The 17,282-nt window shown below is 35.0% G+C and overlaps 1 long non-coding RNA gene across 9 annotated transcripts in view; it reads right to left on the bottom strand.

Annotated features, from left to right (window-relative positions):
- Positions 1–17,282, bottom strand: part of LOC144302653 (uncharacterized) — a 540,109-nt gene that overhangs the window by 315,275 nt on the left and 207,552 nt on the right. The window contains exon 6 of one of the 9 annotated variants that reach the window (XR_013369614.1): positions 5,270–5,348. The exons of 7 other annotated variants lie outside the window; for them this stretch is intronic. This is a non-coding gene — a long non-coding RNA (uncharacterized LOC144302653). Of the gene's footprint in view, positions 1–5,269; positions 5,349–14,283; positions 14,350–17,282 lie in introns of those variants that run through there. One more of the 9 variants, XR_013369613.1, reaches the window with a different exon arrangement.

Here is a 17,282-nt window from a genome sequence, read left to right as displayed (position 1 = left end):
ATTTAGCAATGTATAACAAACCTGGAGAGAGAGAAATGAACTAGAGAGAATGAGACAGAGGGAAAATTTAGCCTGGAAATTTTGCTTATAGTAATTTATCCTCAGAAAGTAATTGGAGAAATTCACAAGAAAATATTTATATTGATAATTATCACAATTCCAAATAATAGTAAAAAAAAAGAGGAAATTTAGAAATAGTATAAATAAGGGGCACCTGGGTGGCTCAGTCGGTTAAGCATCTGCCTTTGGCTCAGGTCACGATCCCAGGGGTCCTGGGATCCAGCCTGACTTCTGGCTCCCTGCTCAGCAGGGAAATCTTCTTCCTCTCTCTCTGCTCCTCCCCTTCACTCGTGCTCTCTCTCTCTCTCAATCAAATAAATAAAATCTTTAAAAAAAAAAAGAAATAATATAAATAATTCAAAATAAGAAATAGTCACTATTGGTATATTCATAGAAATATGTACTGATTAAGAATGATGTTAAAACTATGTATAATATGAACTGTATAAATAATATGTATAAATAGTGCATATAAAAAGTATGTATAAATAAAGAAATAATGGCAGAAAGGACATAAATGAATTAAAAAAGTAACTAGTAAATATTTTCAAGAACAGGGTCTTTAAAATTAATTAAGATAATAACATAACACTGGCGATTATGATTAGAAGAATGAGAAAATTAAATAAAACTAAGAAATGGACATAGGATAAAATAATGAGAGATAGAAACGATACTTTTAAAATCATAAAGTATACAGTTCTGCTGTAATTTTGAAAATTCAGATGCTACTTAAACTTTCTATGGTATATAGAAAAGTAGAGAAATCAATTTAATCCATTACCAGATAAGTATAGTAAAAGAAAGAAATGTCTCCTAAGTAAAATAGGTTTAAAAAAATAGGAAATAGAAAGCTATCAGATGAATTATATAATACATTAAAAGATTTATCAACCTGGGATGCCTGGGTAGCTCAGTGGTTGAGCATCTGCCTTTGGCTCAGGTTGCGATCCTGGGGTCCTGGGATCGAGTCCTGCCTCAGGCTCCCCTCTGGGAACCTACTTTTCCCTGTGCCTATGAATCTGCTTCTCTGTGTTTGTCATGAATAAATAAACAAAATCTTAAAAAAAAATTAATTAACCCAACCACTATAAGACTTAGTCTCAGACCACATGGATAATTTTTAAATTAGAAAAATACAGAAGGCCTTTTTAAAAATAACAATGCTATAATCTTAATGCTGAATAAGCATTTGATAAGTTCAAAACTCACTCCAAGTATACAGGTTTTTCAAAATGGTGAATAATTTATCAGTGAGTATATAATTTCATAGAAATTTCCTTAGAAATTATATACTAGAGTATATAATATAACTATAAAATAAAAGAAATTGGTTGCACTTTGTTTAGAAATTTTATTAAGGATCCTAGATTTAAAATAAATGTGAAAATATTTTTAAACATTTTACTAATGGGTTATTTAATGGCTTGATCATTCATGCTAACAATTACAACACAATATAGGTAATTTTTAAAAAAAGATCTTATTTGTTCATTCATGAGAGACATACAGAGAGAGAGAGGCAGAGACACAGGTAGAAGGAGAAGCAGGCTCCATGCAGGGAGCCAAACATGGGACTCAATCCCAGGTCTCCAGGATCAGGCCCTGGGCTGAAGGCGGCGCTAAACCGCTGAGCCCCCCGGGGCTGCCCAATATAGGTAATTATATTAAAAATTCTTGTGCCAAACTTTTAGGTTGCTTCTGACTGAATATTTTTTAAAAATTCAAATGCACTTAACCATTATCCGCATGCAAAACCAGGTGTACAAATGAGAGCAATCTGTGAATCAGTTGGTTCAGCCCTGAGTGAATTCACTAGGTTGTTTCTATCTACTCTGTCTCCTTAGTGTTGACTTTATCTTCATTTGTATGCTTGGAAAACTTATACTGACATATAATATAAAACACTGACAAAATACTTAGTATATGTAAAAGAAAATATGATCTTAGTTTCAGTTATGCAGTATATGTGTTGCTAGGTAACCTGGGGAGACCCCTGGCCCTGAGGCTTCTGCCCAACCCACTCCTGGATGTCACCAGAGGCTCCTGGTCTCCTCACAAGATAGAATTCAAGGAGGGACCAGACACAGTGGTTGAGCCAATGCAAATGAAGAGTTTATTAAAGTGAGAATATGCTCTTGAGGTGTGAGAATGGGTGAGCTAAGGGAGAGGTGTGCCCCATGGGGTATGGGTCTCTATTTTTTATTTACAGTTGCTAACTAGGGAGTAGAATATTTATTACTTGGAAAGGGGATTTCTTGGGGTGCAGGGTTTTGTGTCCTTTCTCCCTTGGTCAAAATCTCTGACCTTCTCTGTCTTGAGCCTATATCTGGTTCAATCTGGCTTCTTGTGGCTTTGTTTTGGAGTGCTGTCAGGATGGGCCTCTGACTTTCCCCATCGCTGACCATGATTTCCCCTTTGCTGGCTTCCAGGCATCCCATTAAAGCCTAACTAATTACCTACTCTAACATATGGTACACTTGGTTATTGTTGGGCACTCTCAGGCATTACAACATTTAGAATTCCTAGACTCCTCCATTGACAACATGACAACAGCACCCTGCCATAACCGTAACCACTAAAATACATATTTCTCCTACATATTTCTAAAATAATGGTACTAACACTACTGCTGTGACATACTGATATGGAAAATCTGAGTCTGGATGGCAATTTTAACAAAGCTGGTCTAAAGGACACAGTACAGGGCGCCTGGGCGGCTCAGTGGTTGAGCGTCTGCCTTTAGCTCAGGGCGTGATCCCAGAGTCCTGGGATTAAGTTCCACATGTGCGCAGCCTGCTTCTCTGCCTCTCTCTCTCTCTGTCTCTTACAAATAAATAAAATCTTTGTACTTCCAAGTTTGTGCCTGTTAGAATGGTTCAGCAAGTTTTCACAACTGTCCCCCTCAAGATAATTCTGTATGTCTATATTTGTAAAATCTTTGACTTAGAATAGTCAAAAATTAACCATATTAGTGGAAAGGAGATTAGTAGTTACCAAGGACTGGGGAAAGCACTGACTACAAGGACGATGTAGGAACTCTGGGGTGATGGAAGTACTCTCCATTTGGACTGGAGTTAAAGATTATATGGTTGTACATATTTGTGAAAACATACCAAATTTTATAGTTCAAGTGGGGGAACTATTATTCTATATATATATACTCAAATATATTTGGTTTACAACTGTTGTATTTAAGTTGTCTAACTCTTGGAGTACCTGGGTGACTCAGGTCATGAACCCGAGTCCTGGAATTGAGCCCCATGTACGGTGCCCTAATTAGTGGAAATCTGCTTCTTCCTCTCCTCTTGCCCCTCTCTCCACCCCCAGTTTGTGTACTCTCTCTCTCTCTCATGCTCTTTGTCTCTCTCAAATAAATAAATAAAATCCTTAAAAACTAAAAAAATAAATTTGTCTAATTCTTATATTCTTACAGTAGTTATAAAAAAAATCTCAAAGTTATAAAATTTTCCAACATAAGAAATTAGAACAGCAGCAGAATAAACACAAAGAATGGAGAAGCAAAAAGACAAGAACAGAAATTAACAAAATATAAAGGAAACATATAATAAGGAGGGGACCCTGGGTGGCTCAGCAGTTTAGTGCCTGCCTTCAGCCCAGGGCATGATCCTGGACACCCGGGATCGAATCCCATGTTGGGCTCCCTGCATGGAGCCTGCTTCTCCCTCTGTCTGTGTCTCTGCCTCTCTCTCTCTCTCTCTGTCTCTCATGAATGAATAAACAAATAAAATCTTTAAAAAAACACATATAACAGGGAAAAGACTTTAAGCAGACAAATCACTAGCAAGATTAAGCTAAGCAAAACAGAGAAGACACAGAGGACAAAACCACAGATGCTATGGAGATTAATCAGCTGAGAAAATTCATAACAAGTACATTTGAAAACTTAGATGAAACTAATAAGTTCTTAGAAAAATCTAATATATTAATACAGACGAGAAGAAATCAAAATCCTGGATAATCATAACTATTAAAAATGTAATTAACTAGATAAATGTCTTGCTACCATGAAGACACAAACCCAAACATATTACAAACAAGTTCTATCAGCATTCAAGAATAGTTCATTCTACTTTGTGCCAGTTAAGATTTAATCAGAGAAGTTAGGGTTTAATCAAAACAACTAAGGGTGACAGAGAATAAGGGATTAATTGTAGGAATTAGATAGGGCCAGCTACATAATTTGAAGGAGCCAGTACAAAATGAAAATGCAGAACTTCCTATTCAAAAAGCAGAGTAAAAAAAACAAAACCAAACCTTTTTTTTTTGTTACTCTCTTATATTTGTTGTGATGTTTTTATTTCCTACTTAATGTTATACACCTTTGGGCAAAAGAAACACCTGTGGGTGAGTGTAGACCCTCACAAGCACCTGGGGCTTGCCCTGTGACTAGATATCGGGAGTGTATGTACCCAACCTCAATCCTTCCTGCACTTTGCCCAGTGGCCTGCTGGGTCCAGAGGACAGCAGCAGTCATCTGGCAAGGGCCAGGGAATGAACAGCCAAGCATTCCTCTCAGAAAGGTAGGTTCACCTGTTAGCCAAGGATGCAAGCACCCAGCTCATACTCTATTGTTCATCAGCCTTTACTTATACAACACATATTCAAAGATAAAATTGTTAAGAATTTCAAAATGGCAACAATTGGGCATGAACTCTCTTCTAAGTGTTGGTCCCTAAGTGCAAGGGTACAAGCTCATGGAGCAGACTCTGGAATCAGCTCTAACACAGCTGTAGGAGAAGATCAAATCATTTGTGGAAATGGAGAAGACTATGCATGTGTGGGGGCAGGGGATACATAGGAAATCTCTGTACCTTCTGCTGTGAACCTAAAATTTCTCTGAAAAATAAAGTCAAAGTACAAAAAAAAAAATGGTTTATGGAAAGCTGTTACCTCTGCATCTTCTGGTGGGCCTAACGTCATTGTAAATCTACATTGGTGGCAATTAGATAACAGCTGGACATGAACAGAGAAGAATAAGGATCCGCTGGAACCCATGAGGATATCTCTCACTACCCTCAATTACCCACAGAAGGAGCTAGTGCCCTTAGCCCACACGCATCTGGTTCAAGAGTCAAAGCTGAAAAAGACCAAGTACAGAAGCAGGAAAGTTGAGGGCCTGAGATGAGCAAGTGAACCCATAAAATATGTGCAAGGTGCAATGGTACCTACTACTACTCTACACCGACCTTCAGAGAATGGTAACTGCTGCTTCATCTTCTGTTAAAGTTCACACAAATGTCTCTCAGGCTTGCTCTTTCATGGAACTAGAAAGGGAACAGAGTTTTGAGAAACACAATTCCAGCTTAACTAAGTTGACAAAATATAAAACTACCTCAGAGTATTACATTAACACTGGGAGAATTGGCTTAGAGGGATTACACCTTAACTCCTTAACTTGTTTTCAAACTTAAACATAGTAAGAGAAAGGAAATTTATCTCATGCATGAATACTGAAACAAGAATCCTAAGCAAAAAATTTACTAAAACAAAGGACAATCTTTAAAAGAGACCATGTTACATTTGTCCTATGAATGCAGTCTTATTTTAATATTAGAAAAGTAATTAATCATGTTAGCATGGTAAAGGAGAAAACAATATATTTACAAGACAATAGCCACTCCAAAAAACAAAACAAAACAAAGAGAAAAAGGAAGAAAAATAAATATATCTTTTAACTATAAATAGGTACAAACTTCTTTAACCTAGAGTGCATATAATTCTTAAGTAAAACATCACAAGCTTCCAAATTACCTGGAATATTTTTTATTTTTTCTTAACCTGGGAGATTAGTACAAAAAATATCCATTTATTATTATGATTTAAACTGCATAGATATATCTTCTTATTTATTTCATAGTAAAAAAATAAATGAGAGAACAGAGACCTAAAAGACTGATCCAGGAGGCACAATGTCTGACTAAATGAAGTTCCAGAAAAGAATAGAAAAAGGAAAGTATAAAACATTGTCAAAGAAATAACAGAACCAACTGTCTAAGAACTTCACAAGTATATGGCTTGAAAGGTCACACAATACATCAAAGCACATCATTATTATTCAAAATACCAGAAATAATGAGAGTACCCTAAAATTTTTCAGAAAACACATGTCAAAAACAAAGAAGTGAGATTCAGAATGGCATCAGATTTTTCACTAGCCATGTGACTCTGGAAGCTACCAAAGATATGAGGGAAAAAATAATTTTCAATATCCAAATGAAACTTAAATCAACAGTCATAAGGTACAATAAAAACATAAAACATAATTAGCCACATAAAGATCCATGAAAATACCCTCTTTTGTACCTTTTCTAAAATATCTTACTTAAAGATATATTTTGAGGAAACAAGAGAGTTATCAATCAACTAATCAATCAATGAATCAAATCAAAATACAGGATTCAAGAAATGGTGGATCTTATCAGGGAAAAAAGTGAAATAATGAACCAAGATTACAGAAGAACTACCAGCTAAGACCACAGTTGGAAATCGAAGGCAAGAAGGAATAAGTTTATGAAAAATAGGGACACTAATGAGTAGATCTTATCAAACATTTTAACAAATCAATTATATATGTAAAGAGAACACTATACAATTGAAAACTGATACAGAAAGACAGAGAAAAAGAAATGTTCTTGTACTGAACTACTTAGATTTGAAGTGGTCTATATTGGCAGTCATTTTGATTTAATAACGTGCATTGGGAAAATGTGGTAGAAAATATATCATGATAGCACCTGTAAAGGTGGTTAATTAATAAATAATATTAGTTCATAAATAAAAATTAGAAACGCCAATAAAACTCATCATAGATTATCATATGTATTTAAATATCAGGGAATAGGAAAATAATTAAAACCATTGTCTATGGAGAAAGGAATTATTGGGTAAAAGTAAGGTTTAAGACTAGATATTTTTCAAGTAACATTTTTAATATTTTCAAAATTAAGATTTTTAATATTATGACAGGTGTCCCATGTTGTTTTTTTTAAATAAACAAATCACAAATATATGTTTAAAAAATAGAGGCAACTTCCAGGTTTTTTTTTTTTAAGATTTTTTTTTTATTTATTCATGAGAGACACAGAGATTGAGAGAGACAGAGACAGAGACACAGGCAGAAGGAGAAGCAGGCTCCATGCAGGGAGCCTGATGCAGCACTCCATCCCAGGTCTCCAGGATCAGGCCCCGGGCTGAAGGTGGCTGCCCAACTTCTAGTTTAAAATATCCAATTCAAAACACTGAGATGTTCTCATTCTATAAAGAAGTAAAACTAAGTACTTAACAATTGCCTAATAGGAGCTTTTTCTTCCAGTAGAAACAGGCATCTCTAGTAGAAATAATCATCCAAAAAAAACCATAACCAAAGAAGACTCACACATCTCTTTCCTAAAAGACAAGTGCTGAATCACAACCTGGAAGAAACAAATGGGCCATCCCAAGCTCTCAGGTTGTAAATAATATAATAATCTGACTCTCTGACATATATCTCTAACCCTCACATATATGTATTTCATGGTCCCTGGAGTACTATAAGGATTCAGTGTTTTCTGTTTTCTGCAAATATGTTTATTGGATTTCCATGTACAAAATCTTTCATTTATCTTTACAATAAACCCAAATATCTTAGCTTGTTATATAGGCTTTGCCATGCCCTGGGCCCTGTCTCTCTCCAGTCATAGTATTTGCCATGATTCCTCGCATAATCTATACTCCAGTCATGCCATGTGGCTTTTGATTCTCTATGCCATGTTATGATTTTTTGCCACTGCCCATTCTAGTCCCTCTATTTAGAATGCTAGCTCCTTAGGTTGCTTCTTAATCCATAGTCACTTTTCCCTGCTAGCCTATCTCATCTTTTAAGACATCTAGTGTTACTTTCTCTGTGAAGTCTTTCCTGACTTTATAGATAAAGCTAACAATCTTTCATTTTTATCCTTTTGTGCTTTTAATGATGTCTAAGAGGGAACCAGTTGATTATTTGGTATATATATATATATATTTAGCCAAATTTACTTATTTCTACTACTGGACTAGAAGTTCCTTGAAGGCAGATACCTTATCTTAATCTCTTGTACATCTATGATACTTTAAGCAGTACCTTATATATAATAGGCACTTAATAAGTGTTTTAGGTTCAGTGTATGATACATGAATGAAAAATAAAAGTTCCGGGGCACCTGGGTGGCACAGTTGATTGAGGTCCAACTCTTGGTTTCAGCTCAGGTTGTGATCTTGAAGTCCTGAGATTCAGCTCTGCATTGGGTCCCACAGAGTCTGCTTATAATCATTTCCCTCTTCCTCCGCCTCTGCCCCTCCCCTCTGTGTGCTCTCACTCTCTTATTCTCTATCTAAATAAAGTAAATAAGTAAATAAATCTTAAAAAAAGAAAAAGAAAAAGAAATGTTCCTTTAAAATGTCATCTGCATTTTGCAAAGTTGTCAACTTGTCAGTATAATAACAGGCTGACTATCATTGTTTCTGACTTAGGATAAAAACCGTGTAAGCACATTAGGATGAATGACACTGCTCTGTATCAATAGAAAAATGACTGAAGAAGGAAAGTTGGGGGAAGTGATTGTACTTGATCTAAACGAATAACTGGATTAACAGAGACAATTCCCAAACATCTAAATGTTTCTTCCCCTACATTAATCCAACTTTAGTGATTAGTTGATGATATTGTATAGGAAAAAGATCAAATTTCAGGTGAGAAATTCATACTCAACATTTTCTCCATTATATGTGTTTTCATTTTTATTGACTAGACAAATGTACAATTCCCTGTACTACTGGGAAAAGAAGTATGGCTTTTAAGTAAATTAGATTTGAAAATTTATTGATAGGGTACCTATTGATATGAAACATTACATTACATATGTAATATATATAATTATCATATTTGAATTAATAGTAATTAAATAAAATATTCTCTTTGCTATGATAGCTGAACTAAGTCTGTAGCTACTTTAAAATATCAAGCAAGGAGGGTTTTGAGCAGAGACAGTAGGAAGCACCAGCAATCTTTCTCCACACCTACACAAAAATTACACTAGCAGAGTCTGTCTAATGTAATTATTTTGGAACTCTAGAAGCTGTTGAGGGTTTGCAACAGCCAGGGAAAGGCTTAGAGGCAAATTGGTTAACTTCAGTAAATTTCAGCTTCCAGCACAGTAGCAGCTATGGATGCTTCACCCCTAGCACCATGGCAGGAAACTATGCAGGTGTTATTGGAGCAGCCTATACACAGTTTGCAGAAGCTAGGGGGAGGTGAGGAACAACCCTGTCCTCCAAAAATTGGGGATCTGTGTTCTCACAGCTGATGTTTGCTTTTAGTTTCAGAGATACAGACAAAGAGGCATGTGGTCATTGTTGTACTTCCAAACATCATTGTATGACCCTTCACTTCAGGCTAAAGTGACTTCCAGGGAACTTCAAGAGCTAATGGCTTTTTTCTCCTCTTTATTTTATCCTTTTAGAGGTCAGACATCAGGATTAGGATATTGAAAAGCAACTGAATATATGGGATAAATTAGAACATGATTATGCATGGCCTGAGAAAGGCACCAGGTCAGAAAAGACCTTAGAAGACCTTCTGTTTCCACCTCAGGGTGATTCTCAGTACAGAGACAGCCTATGGCAATTAAACAAAAACAAAAATGAGAAAATTCTGGGGAAAGTGGAGAATCAGATTTCTAAAGTTACTGCATTACTAGATTCAAATATCCAGTTTTCCACAACAAAAAATTATATGGCATGCATAGAGACAGAAAAATATACTTCATTCAAAGGAAAAACATATGGGGATCCTTGGGTGGCTCAGCGGTTTAGCGCCTGCCTTTGGCCCAGGGTGCGATCCTGGAGTCCCGGGATCGAGTCCTGCAACGGGCTCCCAGCTGGGAGCCTTCTTCTCCTTCCTCCTGTGTCTCTGCTCCCTCTCTCTCTATGTCTATCATGAATAAATAAATAAATCTTTTTTTAAAAAAGGAAAACATAAGTTAACTGAGACTGCCCCTGAAAAAGACCTGATGGAAGATCTACTAGATAAAGGCTTTAAAACATTTAATTTTAAAGATATTAAGAGAACAAAGTAAATGTACAGAAAGGCAAGAAAACAATGTATGAACAAAGTGGAAATACCAATAGATAGAAAAGGAAAAAAAAAAGAAAACAAAAAGAAATTACAGAACTGAACAATAAAAATGACTGAAATGAAAAATTCAGTAGATGGATTCATAGACAGATTTGAGCAAGTAGAGAAGAGAATTAATGAACTTAAAGATAGGACAATAGATATTATTGATTCTGAGGAACAGAAGAAAAAAGTGATAAAAAGCGAACAGAACTTAAGGAACCTATGGGACACCATCAGGTCAGTCAACATATCTGTTGAGGAGTCCCAGAGAAAGAGAAAGGGGCAAATGAAATATTTGGAGACATAATGGCTGAAAACCTCTCAGACTTAATAGAACACAAATCAAAACATCTAAGAAGCTCAAGAAGCTCTAAGACATACTAAAAACCCATATTAAGACAACACATTATGACCACTTTTCCATAGACAAAGAGAAAATCTTAAAAGCAATAAGAAGGAAGGTGACCACAGTTGATAAAACTGTACTGTATAATTGTTATTTGGTAAGAAAGTAAACTTAAATGGTCTCACCAAAAGTAAGCAAACAAATAAGTAAATAAATAAAGTGATGGATGTATTTGTTAACAAGATGGGGAAATCCTTATAATATATATCATATATATGATATGATACATATATATCATATATATGTAAAATGTATACATACAATATTTGATAAATATATATATATCAAATCGCCACAGTGTACACTTTAAATATCTTTCAATTTTTATTTTAATTATGCCCCAATAAAGCTGATATTAAGAAATAAAAAAATCTTGTATAAAAAAGAAAGATCTCAAAACTTTACAGCTTACGGAACTAAAAAACGAAGAACAAACTAAACACAAAGCTAATAGCAAGAAGGTAATAAGATTAGAACAAAGATAAACAAGGTAGTAAATAGAAAAACAATAGAGAAGAGTCAGTGAAACCAAAAGTTTGTTCTGTGAAAAGACCAACAAAACTGACAAACTTTTAGTTAGATGGATTAAAGAGAGAGAGGAGGAGAGAGAGAGAAATCATTCAAATTAATAAAATCAGATATGAATGTGGGGACAGTATTACAAATGCTACAGAAATAAAAAAAAATATATGAGAGTACTATGAACAATTGTATACCAACAGATTAGATAAGTTAGATAAAATGGACAAATACCTAAAAACACAAAATCTACTAAGAATAAATCACAAATAAATAGGAAATCTGAATGGACCTAGTATTGAATGGACTTAGTATTAACTAACATTGAATCAGTAGTCAAAAATCTCCTGATGAAAAAGAAGCCCAAGATCTGTTAAGTTCACTGGTGAATTCTACCAAACATTTCCAAATTTGTAGAAAATTAATACCAATCTTTCTTGAATGTTTCCAGAAAACTAAAGAGGAGAGAATACTTCCTAATTTATTCTATGAGGTAAACATTAGCCCGATACCAAAGACAGACAAATGCACTGCAAGAAAGGAAAACTACAGACCAACATTCCTTAGAAGCATAAATTAAAAGTTCTCAACAGGGGCCCTTGGGTGGCTCAGCTGGCTGTGTCTGACTTTGGTTTCAGCTCAGGTCATGATCTTGGTTGTGGGATGGAGCCTCATGAAGGGCTCTGTGTTCAGTGTGGAGTCTGCTTCGCCCCTCCCTCACGCTCCCCTCTACTCCTCCCCCTACTCATGTACTCTAAAAATAAATAAATAAAATCTTTTTTAAAAAGTCCTTAACAAAGTACTAGCAAACCAAATTCAGCAGCATATTATTATTATTATTTTTTAATTTTTTTTTATTTATTTATGATAGTCACAGAGAGAGAGAGAGGCAGAGACACAGGCAGAGGGAGAAGCAGGCTCCATGCACCGGGAGCCTGATGTGGGATTCGATCCCGGGTCTCCAGGATCGCGCCCTGGGCCAAAGGCAGGCGCCAAACCGCTGCACCACCCAGGGATCCCTTCAGCAGCATATTAAATAGATTATGTAAAATGACCAAATGGAGTTTGTTGCTAAAATGCAAAGACATCTCAACATATGAAAATCAAGCAATATACTATTAACAGAAGAGAAAAAAAATGATATGATTATCTCAATTTTTGACACGGAAAAAGCACTTGACAAAATTCAAATGCATGATAAAGACACTTAACAATTTAGAAATAGAAGTATTAAACTACTTCAATATAATAGAAACCATATAGAAAAAGCCCCAGTGAACTTCATGCTTGATTGTGAAACACTGAAAGATTTTCTTCAAGGCAAAGATACTCACTTTTGCTACCTGTATATCACATAATACTGGACATTCTAGCTAGAGAAATTATGTAAGAAAAAAAAAAGAAATAAAAGGCATCCAAAGTGGAAAGGAAGAAGTAAATGTTCTTAGTTCTCAGATGGTATGATCTTATATGTAGAAAATCAAAAAGATTACACATACACGCAGCCACACACAAGTTGTTAGAACTAATAAATGAGTTCAGCAGTATAAATATTAGAGCAGAATATAAAACCAACATGCAAAAATCAGTTGCATTTCTAAACGCTAAAAAGAAAAAGGAAATTATAAAAATAATTCCATTTATAATAGCATCAAAAAGAATAAAATACCTAGAAATTAACTTAAGCAAGATAAGAGATCTGTAAAATGCAAAGCACAAAAACATTGCTGAAAAAATATTAAATAAGATATAAATAAATGGAATCACATCTATGGATGGGAAGACTTAATATTCTTATGATGTCAGTACTATCCAAAGCAATCTACAGATTCATGTAATTCCATCAAAATTCTAATGACATTTTGTGAAGAAATAGAAAACCCATTCTAAAATCCATGTGGAATCTGTATAGTCAAACAATTTTGAAATTGAAAACATACTTGGGAACTCACTTCCTTATATGAAAACTTACAACAAAGTTATAGTAATCAAAAAAGTGTGGTATTACCATAGAGGTAATGGAATAGAACAGAGAACCCCAGAAATAAACCTTCATATATATGATCAAATGATTTTTTATAACATGCCAAACAATTCAATGAGGAAATAAAGTCTTTTCAACAAATAGTGTTGGAGAAACTAAATATCCATATGCTACAGAATGAAGTAGGACCCTTATCTAATACCCTATGCAAAAATCAACTCAAACTGGATCAAATACCTGAATATAAAATTAAAAACTATAAAACTCTAGGAAAAAACATAGGGGAATAGCTGCATGACATTGGATTTGGCAATAGTTTCTTAACACCAGAGGCACAGGAAACAAATGAAAAAAAAAATTGTACCTTATGAAAATTAAAAAAAAAATTACACAACAGAAGACACTACCAACAGAATAAAAATGAAAACCAAAGAATCAGAGAAAATATTTGTGAACTATATATCTGATAAGGGATTAATATACAGAATATATAGAAAATTTCTAAAAGTCAACAACAAAAAAGAACAAACAACTCAATTTAAAAAATTGACAAAGGGCTTGGATATTTCTCAAAGAAAATATACAACAAATGGCCAATAAGCACATGAAAAGATATTCAACATCACTAATATTAGGGAAATAGAAATCAAAACTATAACGAGATCCTACCTCAGACCCATTAGAATGGTTACTAATCCATAAAAAAGAGAGAAAGAGACAGAGAGAGAGAAAGAAAAGATGTATTGGTGATGATGTGAAGTTGGAACCCCTGTGCACTGTTGATAGGAATGGAAATAGCAAAGCCACTGTAGAAAACAGTATGGTGGTTCTTTAAAAAATTTAAAATGAAAAAAAAATTAAAAAATTAAAAAAATTAAAATGGAAAATGATTCGGCAATTCTAGAAGCAGAGTCTTAAAGAGATATTGGTAGTCATGTTTATAGCAGCATTATTCATAATAGCTAAAACGTGGAAGCAACCCAAGTGTCTACTGACAGATGAATATATAAGCAAAATGTGGTATATACACATGATGAAATATTATTTAGCTTTAGAAAGAAAGGTTATTCTGATATAAGCTACAGCGTAGATGAAACTTGAGGACATTCTGATCGTGAAACAAGCCAGTCGCATACAGATAAATACTGCATGATTCTGCTTATATAAATATCTGAAGTAGGCGGACTCATAGAAACAGAAGGTAACATGGTGGTTGCCAGGTGGCTAGGAGGAGGAATGAGGAGTTATTGTTTAGTGAGTATAAAGTTTCAGTTTTTCAAGATAAAAATAGTTATGTAGATGGGTTGGTTGGTGGTGATGGCTACACAACAATATGGATATATTTATCACCACTGAACTGTACAGTTAAAAATGATTAAGATGATAAATTTTATATGTATTTTACCGAAACAAAAAGAAATGGAAAAAATCAAATACGGTTTTCTTAAAGTTTCTTTTCCAAACTGAATAATATCCTCAAAGGGACTACAAAGGCCCTTTTCCCCAATCTCCGATGATCAGAAGCAATCTTTAGCCATAAGGCCATCTGGAGGGTTTAGGAACAGCAGCAAGGGACCATAGGTTAATGGGAACACATGTTTCTCCCAGCTGGCATATCAAAATTAGTATAACAAAAATAAACCAACAAAACTATCTTTTCATTATCTACCCTCTTTTCATGTGTTTCCTCTGGAGCAATATGCAAATTTACTTTCCTGATGAAATCTCCTGCCCCTCTCTTCTGTTAAAAATTTATCATCCCCATAAACCTGCCCACCCTTTAATATATTCCTTATTCTCCAATATTCATTTTTCTTCCAAAATCTCCAAAGAGTTTTTTTTTAAATGTAGAATTATATTTCAATAATCACCCACTCTAAATTTTGGAATTATCAAAAAATATTGCCACTTAGGTAAACCTGAGGAGACTGCTGTCTCAACCTTTATGGAGATAACCATTTCGCATTGCTTATCAGGTCCTGTATTTACAATTAAGAAGGCTGTTGAAAGGTCATGGGGTTATGGATTTATTCATGAGATCTAAATAGAAGATATGACCTTTCAATTTAGATTTAATCCAATGAACTACATCTCTTCCATTGTTTTAAATGGCTCTTGTCAGAGCCCTGAGTCATCAATAAAAATGCAAATTGTTATTAGTATATCACTAATGCAAACAAGAATATATTTTGTAAATACAACTATTACATCTATGGATAAAAGATTAAGTCTGTAAAGTGAAGTGATCAGGGACGCCTGGGTGGTTCGGTGGTTGAGTGTCTGCCTTTGGCTCAGGGCATGATGTCCTGGGATTGAGTCCTACATCAGCTTCCCTGCAGGGAGACTTCTCCCTCTGCCTATGTCTCTGCCTCTCTCTGTGTGTCTCTCATGAATAAATAAATAAAATCTTTAAAAAAAAGAAAAAAGCTGAAGTGATCATATATACAAAAATTCTTACAAGACTAATAATTTTATATTACTAACATTGGAAATTAGATTTTGTGTGACAGTATTAGCTAAGGTTTTGTTCTATAGTATGTCTGTGATTAGATTCCTAGGTTCAGTTCCCATCTTTGCCACTTGTATTTGTATGACTCTCACCAGTTAAGCCTTGCTGTCCTAATCTGTAAAATGTGTATTACACTTGATTATCTCACAGAGCTTCTGTGAGATAAAATGAAACATGATTTAGGAACTCAGCATAGTGTCTGACATAAGTGAGTGCTCAATGAGTGTTGGCTACTATTATTTTAATGAACAAAAAAGACATTTTAAGTCCGTAGTTTTCTTATTGAACATAAAAAAATGTTATATTTTATGAAAATTATGATATGGATCTTACAAAAGTGTATAATTATGGAATTATAAAAGACACAAAATATTTCTACATTACTCTTATTTGCCTGGTATGTGGATGAAAATGAATAGAGGTGGCTTTAAGCAAAACTGTGAGGTCTCATACTCCCAGTTCTTTCTACAAATCTTGCTTTATGGCTTATCACACAGATTTAGTCTCGGACTCATTATTTTTCTTCTCACTGGTCGTAAAACAACATGTAAACCTGTTTTTCCTTCCTCAAGTTTATTTTTTAAAAAAATTGGGATCCCTGGGTGGCGCAGCGGTTTGGCGCCTGCCTTTGGCCCAGGGCGCGATCCTGGAGACCCGGGATCGAATCCCACATCGGGCTCCCGGTGCATGGAGCCTGCTTCTCCCTCTGCCTGTGTCTCTGCCTCTCTCTCTCTCTCTCTGTGACTATCATTTAAAAAAAAAAAAAATTATAGGGCAGCCCAGTAGTGCAGCGGTTTAGCGCCGCCTGCAGCCCGGGTTGTGAGTCCCATGTCGAGCTCCCTGCGTGGAGCCTGTTGCTCCCTCTGCCTGTGTCTCTCTGTCTCTCTGTCTCTCTCTCTCTCTCTCTCTCTCTCTGTGTGTGTCTCTATGAATAAATAAATAAAAATTTTAAAAAATTATAAAAGGCAATATAGGTACTTAATTTTATTCTATCAAGATCTTCACAGTATTTTCTTATTTAATTCCTTGCATTCATCTCTGTCTGTCCCTCCTCTTCATTCTCTAAATCTGCATATCAAGAAGTTTTAAACTGTGAACTCAGTCTATATCCTTACAGAAGTTCAATCTGACTACATAGGAAGCTATTTTCCAGCATTAAGGACTTGTGTCTGTTTTTTTTTTTTTATTCCTTTCCTTTCCTTTCCTTTCCTTTCCTTTCCTTTCCTTTCCTTTCCTTTCCTTTCCTTTCCTTTCCTTTCCTTTCCTTTCCTTTCCTTTCCTTTCCTTTCCTTTCCTTTCCTTTCTTCCTTCTTCTTTTCTTTTTCTTAAGTTTATGTATCAACTATGAAGTTCTGTTTCTTGGCAAATGCAATCTGCTTAATAATTTCTTATGAGGAATCTCTGAGCACTCTGGTCTTTGTAGAGCTGTCAGCTATCAGTATTCAAGTATTCTCATGGATCAATGAGTAATTACATCTTTGTGTTCTCCTTACTGCAGGTGATATTAGAAAGTCCAAAGTATAGAGACTTTTTGGGGAGTGAAGACTGCCACATTTGTGAATGGATAAGGCCAATCCCACTGAAAAGCTCATGCATACAGGTACTCTGAGAGCCTGGAAATGGGTGGTCATCTACAGTGGTCAAAAAG

Source organism: Canis aureus, chromosome 31, assembly GCF_053574225.1.
Source record: "Canis aureus isolate CA01 chromosome 31, VMU_Caureus_v.1.0, whole genome shotgun sequence".
Taxonomy (NCBI): domain Eukaryota; kingdom Metazoa; phylum Chordata; class Mammalia; order Carnivora; family Canidae; genus Canis; species Canis aureus.
This window is presented reverse-complemented; position numbering and strand designations above follow the sequence as displayed.